We start from the raw sequence: 13,588 nt of genomic DNA, 5'->3' as shown, positions 1-13,588 counted from the left end.
GAGGGACATATCCAATTTATATCACCTAATAGTTTTTGAAAGTCATTAAGAGTTCTTAGACTTTTCTGATAAATTGAAATCTTTTGGGGGATGCACTGAAGTACGCTCCAATATAAAGCCCAAGTTTTGAAATAAAGTCCCAAAGGCCAGTCTTTTGGGATGGCTACTGGTGAAGGTAAGCCATTTTATAACTTTCCCATAGAAACACCGGATGCATTTAAAGCTCTTAAATCAGATGAAAGCCTCCAGCTACCTGATTGTTTCTTTATATATTACAATTATTGGCGAGTTCCATTCAGAAAAGGAGATTTCAATGTGTTCCAGTAGAAGCTGTTTGTCGACTAAGTTTCTCAGCACCTCTAATTTTGTGCTGTTGATAGGCTGTTGGGGAATCCAGATTGGAACATTGGATAGGCAAAACCTCTGAATTAATATACTGGGAGGTGTTTGTGTGATGGAAGTGATATTTCACTCCTCATTGCTTATGCAATGAAAAGGTTCCCTGATTTCGAGGGGCCAGGGAATGACTCCTGACCCAATTTCTGTAAATAGGTTGATAAGTTTTTGGTCTCAAGGGGGACGGTCCTTGAACCGGTACAAAATGAGGTTTGACCTACGTTGTTTTGCTTTCCTAAATGTCCCATATGACTACACTTAAAGCATCTGACCTGACCTCTAGAAATTGAACCTTTCCTCCCCTGTTTCCAGGGAGATGGTAAGGAAACAAACAACAGTCTTTTGCCCAGTGCAATCCCTTCCCATACCTAGGGCAAAGACCAGGTGGTTTCCTTGGGCGAAAGCCACTGATCTAATTCCCTGGAGTTTGTATCTAACTAGCATATGTTATTAAAGGTTTGGTGGTGTTGGGTAGGGGGAATAATTGTAAGTTCCAGCATTTTTACAAGCATGTAGAAATCCCATGACATCTTCTCTCTCCCTAATTGGATGTAAGATAGCTTGACAATATTCATTGGCATTATAAAGGCTAAGATTTTTATTTATTTATTTATTTATTTTGGTTTTGGTTTTTTTTTTGTTTTTGGGCCACACCCTGTGACGCTCAGGGGTTACTCCTGGCTATGCGCTCAGAAGTTGCTCCTGGCTTCTTGGGGGACCATATGGGACGCCGGGGGATCGAACCGCGGTCCGTCCTAGGCTAGCACAGGCAAGGCAGGCACCTTACCTCCAGCGCCACCGCCCGGCCCCAAGGCTAAGATTTTTGTCAAAAGTTCTTTAACTTCCATATCTCTCATGTGCCTTTTTTTTTTTTTTTTTTTGGTTTTTATTTTTGGTTTTTGGGTCACACCCGGCAGTGCTCAGGGGTTACTCCTGGCTCTACACTCAGAAATTGCTCCTGGCAGGCTCGGGGGACCATATGGGATGCTGGGATTCGAACCACTGTCCAGCATGCAAGGCAAATGCACTATCTCCAAGCTATCTTTCCGGCTCCTCTAATGTGCCTTTTAATCACTTCTGTCAATTTCCTCAGAAAATCTGCATATGGTTCTGTAGCTCCCTGAAAAATCTTTGTGTAACTACCCTTGTACTCAGTTTCTGAATCAATTTTTTCCCAAGCCTACAAAGCAGGTTCCCTGATAAGTCTCAATACAGCAGGAGGTAGTCTTGCCTGCTTATTTACTTCTATGTACTCTCTTTCTCCTATCAGCATCTCATAAGACAACATGACTCTGGCAACCTGCAATCCTCATAGAGTGATATAGGCTATTAATTTTACTCTTAGAATTTTCATAGAACTACAGTTTCCACTGTAAATATTGAGAAGCACTCAAAATGGTCTTTGCTACAATGTTGAAGTCCTGGTGGGTCCAATACCCACCATCACTCCAAGTATAAAGGAATTCAACACAAAACGAAGAAAGAAGACCATACTCTTAGCACACTTTTTTTGGGGGGGGAGGGGGTCACACCCAGTGGTGCTCAGGGGTTATCCCTGGCTCTGTGCTCAGAAATCGCTTCTAGCAGGCTTGGGGGATCATATGGGATGCCAGGATTTGAACCACATTCCTTCTGCATGCAAAGCAAACACCCTACCTTCATGCTATCTCTCCAGCCCCAGATAGGGAGAATTTGTTTCTGATTCCATGTTAGTACCAATTTCCCTAAGAACTACCCATTGTGGGAGATGTGGGTCCATTCCACACTCTCTAAAGAGCTGTGATGGGGGGGTGAGAATCTTACAGATCTACCTTCTTTTTTTTTTTTTTTTTTTTTTAGCATAACAAGTTTATTTTTTAAAAGGCATATACACAGAGGCCCAGAGAGATAGCACAGTGGCATTTGCCTTGCAAGCAGCCGATCCAGGACCAAAGGTGGTTGGTTTGAATTCCAATGTCCCATATAGTCCCCCATGCCTGCCAGGAGCTATTTCTGAGCAGACAGCCAGAAGTAACCCCTGAGCACCGCCGGGTGTGGCCCAAAAACAAAACAAAACAAAAAACAAAACAAAAAAGGCATATATACAGAAAACAAAGTAAACATTCAATTAGATCAAAACTTCTGCCAAGTATTATCTGTCCTCAAGTTGTTCCATTAAGTTTCAGTCTCTATAAACATTTGAAATTCAATAATATCGTCATAATCATCTGAGTCCATTACTTTTCTTCTGTTGAATTTGACTGTTGTTTTCTTTTCTGATTGTTGACTTTTTCGAGGATTTCTATTAAACCTTATTCTAACCTTCCCACTTAATTGTCTATATATTGCCATTTGTATGAGGTAATTCTCTACAGCTTTAGATTTTTCAGGCTTTACAAGTGTTAAATTACTTAAGCGAACCGGGGCTGACTGTTCCAGAACTTGAGCTAACGTATTGTTTCTCATTTCTGCTTCCCTATTCTTCACTTCCTGCTGTGCTGCATCTCCTGGATTCCCATGCATTGCCTGCAGCTCTGCAATCCTCTGCTTCCTCAGTGCCTCAGCTCCTTGTCCACCATGCCAAGGGGACAGATCTGCCTTCTATTTGAGTCTTTTTTTTTTTTTTTTTTTTGTGGTTTTTGGGTCACACCCGGCAGTGCTCAGGGGTTATTCCTGGCTCCAGGCTCAGAAATCGCTCCTGGCAGGCACAGGGGACCATATGGGACGCCGGGATTAGAACCGATGACCTCCTGCATGAAAGGCAAACATCTCACCTCCATGCTATCTCTCCGGCCCATATTTGAGTCATTTTTTGGGGGGGATCATACCTGGTAGCGCTCAGGGGTTACTCCTGGCTCTATGCTCAGAAATCACCCTGGCAGGCTCACGTGACCATATGGGATCCCAGGATTTTATCCACTGACTTCTGCATGCAAGGCAAATGCCTTACCTCTATGCTATCTCTCCATCATTTTGATATCATCTGATTTGCTTTGTATCATCTAGTGAAACAACCATTGGCTTAGCGCCAGTAGGGAACAGCAGAACACCTATCTCTGGGCTTTTGGCTTGACCACGTGTGATCACTGGAATTCCCTTTCTAATTTTTGGCTTTACAGGCCTTTCAGAAACTTTAGAAAGAGCTTCAGAAACTTTTAGTGCAAGGGTAGAGAATTCAGCCTGTATTATTTGCATCTCATGATATATACGAAATGATAAAACAAAGGAAGTCATCACTAATGCAATTTGCATGAAGAAAAGCCAGGGGCCTTCAATCAAAACTTAAGCCATTGTCACTACTTTGAATCAAATAGATGTAAACTTAAAAATTCAGAACAGGGCCCGGAGAGATGGCACAGCGGTGTTTGCCTTGCAAGCAGCCCATCCAGGACCAAAGGTGGTTGGTTCGAATCCCGGTGTCCCATATGGTCCCCCGTGCCTGCCAGGAGCTATTTCTGAGCAGACAGCCAGGAGTAACCCCTGAGCACCGCTGGGTGTGACCCAAAAAGTAAAAAAAAAAAAAAAAAAAAAAAAAAAAATTCAGAACAGGGGCTGGAGAGATAGCATGGAGGTAAGGAGGTAAGGCGTTTGCCTTTCATGCAGGAGGTCATCGGTTCGAATCCCAGCATCCCATATGGTCCCCCGTGCCTGCCCGGAGCAATTTCTGAGCCTGGAGCCAGGAATTACCCCTGAGCACTGCCGGGTGTGACCCAAAAACCACCAAAAAAAAAAAAATTCAGAACAGGGCCCGGAGAGATAGCACAGCGGTGTTTGCCTTGCAAGCAGCTGATCCAGAACCTAAGGTGGTTGGTTCGAATCCCGGTGTCCCATATGGTCCCCCGTGCCTGCCAGGAGCTATTTCTGAGCAGACAGCCAGGAGTAACCCCTGAGCACCGCCGGGTGTGGCCCAAAAACAAAAAACCAAAACAAAAAAAAAAATTCAGAACAGTGAAATCCACTTAAGAAGGTACAAAATTGGGGCTGGAGAGATAGCATGGAGGTAAGGCGTTTGCCTTTCATGCAGAAGGTCATCGGTTCGAATCCCGGCGTCCCATATGGTCCCCCGTGCCTGCCAGGAGCAATTTCTGAGCATGGAGCCAGGAGTAACCCCTGAGCACTGCCGGGTGTGACCCAAAAGCCACAAAAAAAAAAAAAGAAGGTACAAATTGATTGGGGCTAGAGCAATGGCGTTTGCCTTGCATGTGGCTGACCCAGGACGGATTGCGGTTCGATCCTCGTTGTCCCATATGGTCCCCCAAGCCAGCAGCGATTTCTGAGCACATAGCCAGGAGTAACCCCTGAGCGTCACCAAAAAAAAAAAAAAAAAAAAAAAACTGGTATAAAATTAACATCTCACCAATAGTTGGCAGAGTCCCTGTTACAGGTATCATCTATAATCAGAGCCCCAGGCTCCAAAACTAGGAACTGGAGAGATGCAGGTTTGGAAGCAAATGTCGATGCAGGAAATAATCCACACAATGAAAGAGTGCAAGAATAGGAATTTCAACACTCAAGCTAGGAATCCCACCACACAAACCTTCTGCTCCAAGGAAGGAAAGCAGCTTAGTGGAGGAAGACAAAAGAATGAGAGTGCAAGAACCAGGCCATAATCTATGCTGGAGAAGGAATACCAAGTAGGGAGGGACCCAGTAATCCAATCACCAGATCACACCCTAGGACTGACTTTGCTTTATTTGCCAGGATGAGGCTCACAGTCCTAGATCTCCTCAGCATCTTCTGTGGTGGCCAGAGATCTCCCAGGCCCTTCCCAGGTGGTAGTGGTGGATAGAGGGAAAAAATGAAGATCCTTTTTTCAGGTTGTCACCTTCTCCTTCTCCACTTCACATAAGTCATCCAAGGACTACCACCAGCATCAATAGGAAAAGTAATCATATACAAACATCTTCTTATCCAGTGGTCCTCAAACTATGGCCTGCGGGCCACATATTGTATTTGTATCTGTTTTGTTTCTTCATTGCAAAATAAGATATATGCAGTGTGCATAAGAATTCGTTCATGGGGGCCGGGCGGTGGCGCTGGAGGTAAGGTGCCTGCCTTGCCTGCGCTAGCCTAGGACGGACCGCGGTTCGATCCCCCGGCATCCCATATGGTCCCCCAAGAAGCCAGGAGCAACTTCTGAGCGCATAGCCAGGAGTAACTCCTGAGCGTCACCGGGTGTGGCCCAAAAACCAAAAAAAAAAAAAAGAATTCGTTCATAAGTTTTGTTTTTACTATAGTCAGACCCTCCAATGGTCTGAGGGACAGTGAACTGGCCCCCTGTTTTTTTTTTTTTTTTTTGGTTTTTGGGTCACACCCGGCATTGCTCAGGGGTTACTCCTGGCTGTCTGCTCAGAAATAGCTCCTGGCAGGCACGGGGGACCATATGGGACACCAGGATTCGAACCAATCACCTTTGGTCCTGGATCGGCCGTTTGCAAGGCAAACGCCGCTGTGCTATCTCTCCGGGCCCTGGCCCCCTGTTTAAAAAGTTTGAGGACCCCTGTATCTTATCTATGATTACCAGCTTGAGAAACAATAAAAGACACTTCTGTTGGGCCTCTCAAGAGGCCCGACTCTGGACCCAACTGTATTTTACTGTGGAAGTTATAGGTGTAGGGATTACACCAGGTAGTACACAGTGTTAGGGATCAGACTTGAAGTTTCAACATGCAAAGCATATACTTTAGCACACTGAGCTATTTCACAGGCCGCTGGGCTTAATCTTTATTGGTATTTATTGTTGTTATTATTGATGTTGCTTTTTGGGGGGCCACACCTGGCTATGCTCAGGGATTAGTGCTGGCTCTTCGCTCCGAAATCGCTCCTGGCTCCGGGGACCATATGGGATGCCAGGAATCAAACTCGCATCCATCCTGGGTCAGCCACATGCAAGGCAAATGCTCTACCACTACACGCTACCCCTGCAGCCCCAGGGAACAATATTTAAAGACTAGACAAGGATCAGGGCCCGATATTTAGACAAGTGGCCGGAGAGATAGCATGGAGGTAAGGCATTTGCCTTGAGTCTAGAAGGACGTGGTTCAAATCCCGGCATTCCATATGGTTCCCTGTGCCTGCCCGGAGCGATTTCTGAGCATAGAGCCAGGAGTGGCCCCTGAGCACTGTCGGATGTGAGCCAAAGACAAACAAACAAACAAACAAACAAACAAAAATATTTAGACAAAGGAAGAAATGTGAGCAGAGGCATAAAAGGGACACCAGGACAAATGGGTTTGAGTTGTTCAGTTGATCAAATTTCAGCTCAGGGCTATAGCTCAGTGGCAGAGCACTGCTTTGAGTACTTGAAGACCTGAGTTTTATCCTGAGTAACACAAAACACCCCAAAACAGATAGAAAAAAAAGGGTAGAGTCATTTACCATTTAGCCATAGGGGCTGTTCTAAGAAATGTGTGAAAGGTTTTTGTTTTTTTTTTTTTCCCTTCTGGTTTAGCTCCAAGGGTTGCCCCTGGAAGTGCTCGGGGGACCAGACAGTGCTGGGATCAAACCAGGATCAGCCTCACAAACTAAGTACTTTAACCCCAGCACTATGTCTTTGACTCCAAAGTGATTTTTTTTTTTGGTTTTTGGGCCACACCCGGTGGTGCTCAGGAGTTACTCCTGGCTATCTGCTCAGAAACAGCTCCTGGCAGGCACAGGGGGACCATATGGGACACCGGGAACTATGTCTTTGACTCCAAAGTGATTTTTTTTTTTGGGGGGGGGGGTTTGGGCCACACCCGGTGGTGCTCAGGAGTTACTCCTGGCTATCTGCTCAGAAACAGCTCCTGGCAGGCACAGGGGACCATATGGGACACCGGGATTCGAACCAATCACCTTTGGTCCTGGATCGGCTGCTTGCAAGGCAAATGCGGCTGTGCTATCTCTCCGGGCCCTAAAGTGATTTTTTTTTTTTTTTTTTTGGTTTTTGGGTCACACCAGGCAGTGCTCAGGGGTTATTCCTGGCTCCAGGCTCAGAAATTGCTCCTGGCAGGCACGGGGGACCATATGGGACACTGGGATTCGAACCGATGACCTCCTGCATGAAAGGCAAATGCTTTACCTCCATGCTATCTCTCCGGCCCCTAAAGTGATTTTTTTAAAATTGTTTTTGGACCACATCTGGTGGGCTTCGGGGACCATATGGAGTACCAGGGATCGAACTCAGGTTGGCTGCATGCTAAGCAGATGTTCTACCCATTGTACTATTGCTCCTGCCCCCCAAAGTAATCATTTAATTTTTTAATATTATATTTTATTGTTCAAAAACACTTTATTAAAATTTTTTTCATGGGGCCGGAGAGATAGCATGGAGGTAAGGCATTTGCCTTTCGTGCAGGAGGTCATCGGTTCGAATCCTGGCGTCCCATATGGTCCCCCGTGCCTGCCAGGAACAATTTCTGAGCCTGGATCCAGGAATAATCCCTGAGCACTGCCGGGTGTGACCCAAAAACCACAAAAAAAAAAAAAAAAAAAAAAATTTTTCATGGGGCCGGGCAGTGGCGCTAAAGGTAAGGTGCCTGCCTTGCCAGCGCTAGCCTTGGACGGACCGCGGTTCGATCCCCCGGTGTCCCATATGGTCCCCCAAGCCAGGAGCAACTTCTGAGCGCATAGCCAGGAGTAACCCCTGAGCGTTACTGGGTGTGGCCCAAAAACCAAAAAAAAAAAAAAAAAAAATTTTTTTCTTGGGGCCAGAGTGATAGCACAGTGGTAGGGTGTTTGCCTTGCATGCAGCTGACCTGGGACGAACCCTGGTTCAATTTCCAGCATCACATATGGATCCCCAAACCTGCCAGGAGTGATTTCTGAGCGCAGTTAGGAGTAACCCCTGAACACCACTGGGTTTGGCCAAAAAACAAAAACAAAATAAATAAACATATTATTTTTCAAACTCTGTGCTTGTGTCTTCCGAACTTTCACAAAGATTTTCTTCTCAATAAGGAAGATCTTGATTCTGTCTCAAACACAATAAGGGGGCTGAGCGAAAGCACAGTGAATATGGTGTTTGCCTTGCACAAAGCTGACTTGGGTTCAATCCGTGGCAATCCATATGGTACCCCATGCCTGCCAGAAGTAACTTTTGGCCTTGTACAGGGCTTACTACTATTTTTGCTTCTGTTTTGGAGCCACACCAAGTGGTGTATAAAAGAACAGAGACACTATGGCCCCTGGTCAGTAGTAAGAGGGCCTAGTCTCTTTAAGGGTTAAATGTCAGTTTGGAGGGGACAGTTGGCCATCAGGTGCTGAAGTGCAGGGGTGCTGCCTCTACTGGATTGCTCCTGCTGCATGGTCACTGCTGAATTACTGTTTTTCGGACTCTGCTTCTGTTGTCTTTTGCCTCTTCTGCTGCCTTTTCTCTGGTCCTCTTCCTGGCTGACTCCTTTGTCCTGGTCCCAACCTTGGCCCCTCTCTCCCTCTCTTGGCCTAGGGAGTTGACTATAAGACCCCTGGCCTCCCTGCTTTGCCTCTCTCTTTTTTTGGGGGGGAGGGGGGTTGGGCCACACCCAGCGGTGCTCAAGGGTTACTCCTGGCTGTCTGCTCAGAAATAGCTCCTGGCAGGCACGGGGGACCATATGGGACACCGGGATTCGAACCAACCACCTTTGGTTCTGGATAGGCTGCTTGCAAGGCAAATGCCACTGTGCTATCTCTCTGGGCCCCTTTGCCTCTCTCTTGATTAAAACTAGTTTTTAACTCACTCTTGTTGTGATTTTGTTTGGCCCTGATAGTGCTTAGGGTTTGCTCCTGGATATGCTTTCAGAAATTATTCCTGTTGAGTTCAGGGGACCATATGGGATGAGGGTCAACCTGGTTAGCTGTGTGTAAGGCCCTACTTCCTGTACTTTCACTCCAGCCCTATAGGGCTTACTCCTGGATGTGCCCTCAGGGATCACTCCAGTCTTCTCTAGCTCAAGAGCTAAAGTTCTTAAGAGGCTATATAAAGCAAGATAAAAAGGGGTAGGCCTGGAGCAATAGTATAGCAGGTAGGGAGGGCACTTGCTTTGCACACAGTCAACCCTGGTTCAATCCCCAGCATCTTGTTTGATACCCTGAGTCATACCAGGAATGATCCCTGAAAGCAAAGCCAGGAGTAAGCCCTGAGCACTGCCAGGTGTGACCCCAAAACAAAACAAAACAAAACAGAACTTCAGGTCTCATGGTACAAAATTCTCAGTCAGGCCGGGTACATACCACATGCAGTTTCTGACGCCTTCTCAACTTTTTTGTTTGTTTGTTTGTTTTTGGGTCACACCGGTGGCGCTCAGAAGTTACTCCTGGCTCTGCATTCCTTGGCAGGTTTGGGGGACCATATGGGATGCTGGGAATTGAACTGAGTCCATCCCATGTGCAAGGCAAATGCCCAACCGCTGGGCTATTGTTCTGGCCCCTCAACCTTTCCTGTATAAAAATAAACAGTTCTGGGGCCGGAGAGATAGCATGGAGGTAAGGCGTTTGCCTTTCATGCAGGAGGTCATCGGTTCGAATCCCGGCGCCCCATATGGTCCCCTGTGCCTGCCAGGAGCAATTTCTGAGCCTGGAGCCAGGAATAACCCCTGAAGCACTGCCAGGTGTGACCCAAAAACCAAAAAAAAAAAAATAAATAAACAGTTCTGGGGCTGGAGAGATAGCATAGAGGCAGGGTGTTTGCCTTGCATGCTGAAGGACAATGTTTGGAATCCTGGCATCCCATATGGTCCCCAAGCCTGCCAGAAGTGATTTCTGAGCCAGGAGTAACCCCTGAGCGCTGCCAGGTGTGACCCAAAAACAAATAAACAAACAAACAAAAAAAAAACAAAAAAAAGAAGATAAACAGTTCTAATTCTCAGGTATTGAGACAGCCTACTGAGGTCATTTTTGTTATTTAATTAACTTTCTCTATTTATTTTATTTTTTTTGTTTTTTGTTTTGTTTTGTTTTGTTTTGGGTCACACCCGGAGGAGCTCAGGGGTTAATCCTGGCTGTCTGCTCAGAACTAGCTCCTGGCAGGCACAGGGGACCATATGGGACACCGGGATTCGAACCAACCACCTTTGGTCCTGGGTTGGCTGCTTGCAAGGCAAACGCCGCTGTGCTATCTCTCCGGGCCCAACTTTCTCTATTTATTATCTATTTGTTTTTCTTTTTCTTTTTTTAGAAAAAATTCCTTTTGGGCCCGGAGAGATAGCACAGCGGCGTTTGCCTTGCAAGCAACCGATGCAGGACCAAAGGCGGTTGGTTTGAAGCCCGGTGTTCCATATGGTCCCCCGTGCCTGCCAGGAGCTATTTCTGAGCAGACAGCCAGGAGTAACCCCTGAGCACTACCGGGTGTGACCCAAAAAACCAAAAAAAAAAAAAAAGAAAGAAAGAATTCCTTTCTATTTTTATTTTATTTTATTTATTTATGTATTTATTTATTTTTGGTTTTGGGGTCACACCTGGCAGCGCTCAGGGGTTATTCCTGGCACTATGCTCAGAAATAGCTCCTGACAGACTCTGGGGACCATATGGGATGCCGGGATTCGAACCACTGACCTTCTGCATGCAAGGCAAATGCCCTACCTCCATGCTACATCTCTCCGGCCCCTTTTGTTTGTTTGTTTGTTTTTTAGTCACACCCATCAGTGCTAAGGGGTTACTCCTGGCTCTGTACTCAGAAATTGCTCCTGGCAGGCTCAGAGGACCATATGGGATGCCGGGAATCGAACCAGGTCTGTCCTGAGTTGGCCTCGTGCAAGGCAAATGCTCTACCGCTGTGTTATCTCTCTGGCCTCTAAATTTCTTTACGTTTGATTGTGGTTTAGAGGCGCTAGTTTTGTGCTCAGGAGTGACCTCTGGTGGTGCTTTGGGGACCAAATGATGGTTGGTACTATGCAAAGCAACCACCTTACAGCCAGTGTACCCATTCGGCCCAACTTGCCCAATTTCAGTACTGAAAGCCCCCTATCCTAGGAAGCTTGGAAAATTTGCATCACTGTGTCTCTATTTCTCTTTCCCTGCCACCTATTCGTTCCTTTCCACAATTTTCTCTTTGTCTGACTCATTTCATTTGCCTTGTTTTGAAGAAGCAGTGCACGGCCGGAGTGATAACACAGCAGGTAGGGCATTTTCCTTGCATGCAGCCCACCCAGGTTCAATTCCTGGCATTCCATATGGTCCCTCAAGCCTGCCAGGAGTAATATCTGAAATGCAAAGCCAGGAGTAACCTATGAACGCCACTGTGGTGTGGCCCTAAAACAAACAAACAAAAAAAATTAATAAAGAAGCAGTGCAAGAGGCTCTCACTCTGTGACTCTCTGTCATATTCTGTGACTTGTGGTTCTAGAAACACAAACCCCTACTAGAAATGGGCCCCCATCCCATGGGCCATGCATTCTGGGCAGCAAACCAGGGAGTTGTTGGACAACAATTCCACAAAGACAGAATTATGTCATTTCCAATTATTTTTCAATTACTGGGAAATAAATCACCCCAAAATTTAGCAGTCTGAAACACTAAACATTTATTATCTCCCACTGTTTCTGATTGGCCATGAATTGAGAAGTGAGTGGTTAGCTGGACTAGGGCTAGCTCAGTGTCTCCCATGATGTTTCTTGGGGACTCAAGAAGGTCATTCAAGTAATATGGCTCATGCCTGGCTTGTATGAGGCCCTGAGTTTGATCTCCACTACTGCAGAGTCTCCAGAGGACTCCTGGATGAAGCCCCAGCAATTCCCAGGCATTACTCTGGGTGTGAGCACCACTGGGCCTGAGTCCTGCCAGGAGCAATCATTATGTCAACTTGACTGAAAAAAGACAAGATTCTGGCTATAGAAATGAGGTTATGAAGTGGGAGGGAAAGGAGAGAGGTTCAGTGGACTGTAGAGAAGGCATATTGATGATGGCTGCAGGGAGAAAACATATATGTATATTTTTTTTGGTTTTTGGATCACAACCAGCAGTCTCAGGGGTTACTCCTGGCTGAGCTCAGAAATTGCTCCTGGCAGGCAAGGGGGACCAGATAGAATGCCAGGAGTTGAACCACTTTCCGTCCTGGATTGGCTGTGTGCAGGGCAAATGCCCTACCATTGTGTTATCTCTCCGGCCCAGAAAACATATATTTTTGTTTGTTTGTTTGTTTTTGGGTCACACCCGGCAGTGCTCAGGGGTTACTCCTGGCTCTATGCTCAGAAATCGCCTCTGGCAGGCACAGGGGACCATATGGGATGCCGGGATTTAAACCACCATCCTTCTGCATGAAAGGCAAACACCTTACCTCCATGCTATCTCTCCGACCCCAGAAAACATATATTTTGAAGCTATAACTTTCAAACATATACAGTCTTGGGGATGGAGATATAGTACAGAGGTAAAGGTACTTTTGTGTAACTTGCTGATACTGGTTTTAATCCCCTGACACCACGTATGGTCCCCAAGCACTGTCAACAGCCATAGCTGAACCGGGAACCAGAAATAACCCCTGAGCACAGCTGGGTGTGGCAAAAAAAAAAAAAAAAAAAAAGCAAGATGAACTATATGTTTTGTTTGTTTTTGGAGGTGTTCCTGGGACTATCCCTGGCATAGTGCTAAGAACACCACCATGAACATTCACCCCTGTCCTTGAAAGAAGTGCACTCATCTCCCCTACCTTATTAACATGAAACATAAGTTCGGTTTTTTGTTTCTTTGTTTTGTTTTTTTAGTTTTTGGGTCACACCCAGCAGCGCTCAGGAGTTACTCCTGGCTCTACACTCAGAAATTGCTCCTGGCAGGCATGGGGGACCATATGGGATGCCGGGATTTGAACCAATGACCTTCTGCATGAAAGGCAAACACCTTACCTCCATGCTATCTTTCTGGCCCCAAGTTTGGGGTTTTTTGATTGGATTTTTTCCAGGGGTTAGGTTGGTCTTTGGGATCTATGATATTCCAGAGTTAATCTTTTTTTTTTTTTTTTTTTTTTTGGTTTTTGGGTCACACCCGGCAGTGCTCAGGGGCCACTCCTGGCTCCATGCTCAGAAATTGCTCCCGGCAGGCACGGGGGACCATATGGGATGCCGGGATTCGAACCGATGACCTTCTGCATGAAAGGCAAACGCCTTACCTCCATGCTATCTCTCCGGCCCCCCAGAGTTAATCTTAGTTGCTGCTGGGGGTTGCTCTAAATAGTAAATAGTGCTCCAGGAACCATGAAGGGGCTGGGATCAAACTCTAACTTCCAGTGTGCAAAGCATGTGCTCTTGCCATGAGATCTTCCCCA

The sequence above is a fragment of the Suncus etruscus genome, chromosome 15 (assembly GCF_024139225.1).
Source record: "Suncus etruscus isolate mSunEtr1 chromosome 15, mSunEtr1.pri.cur, whole genome shotgun sequence".
NCBI lineage: Eukaryota > Metazoa > Chordata > Mammalia > Eulipotyphla > Soricidae > Suncus > Suncus etruscus.
Note: the sequence above shows the minus strand (reverse complement) of the source record.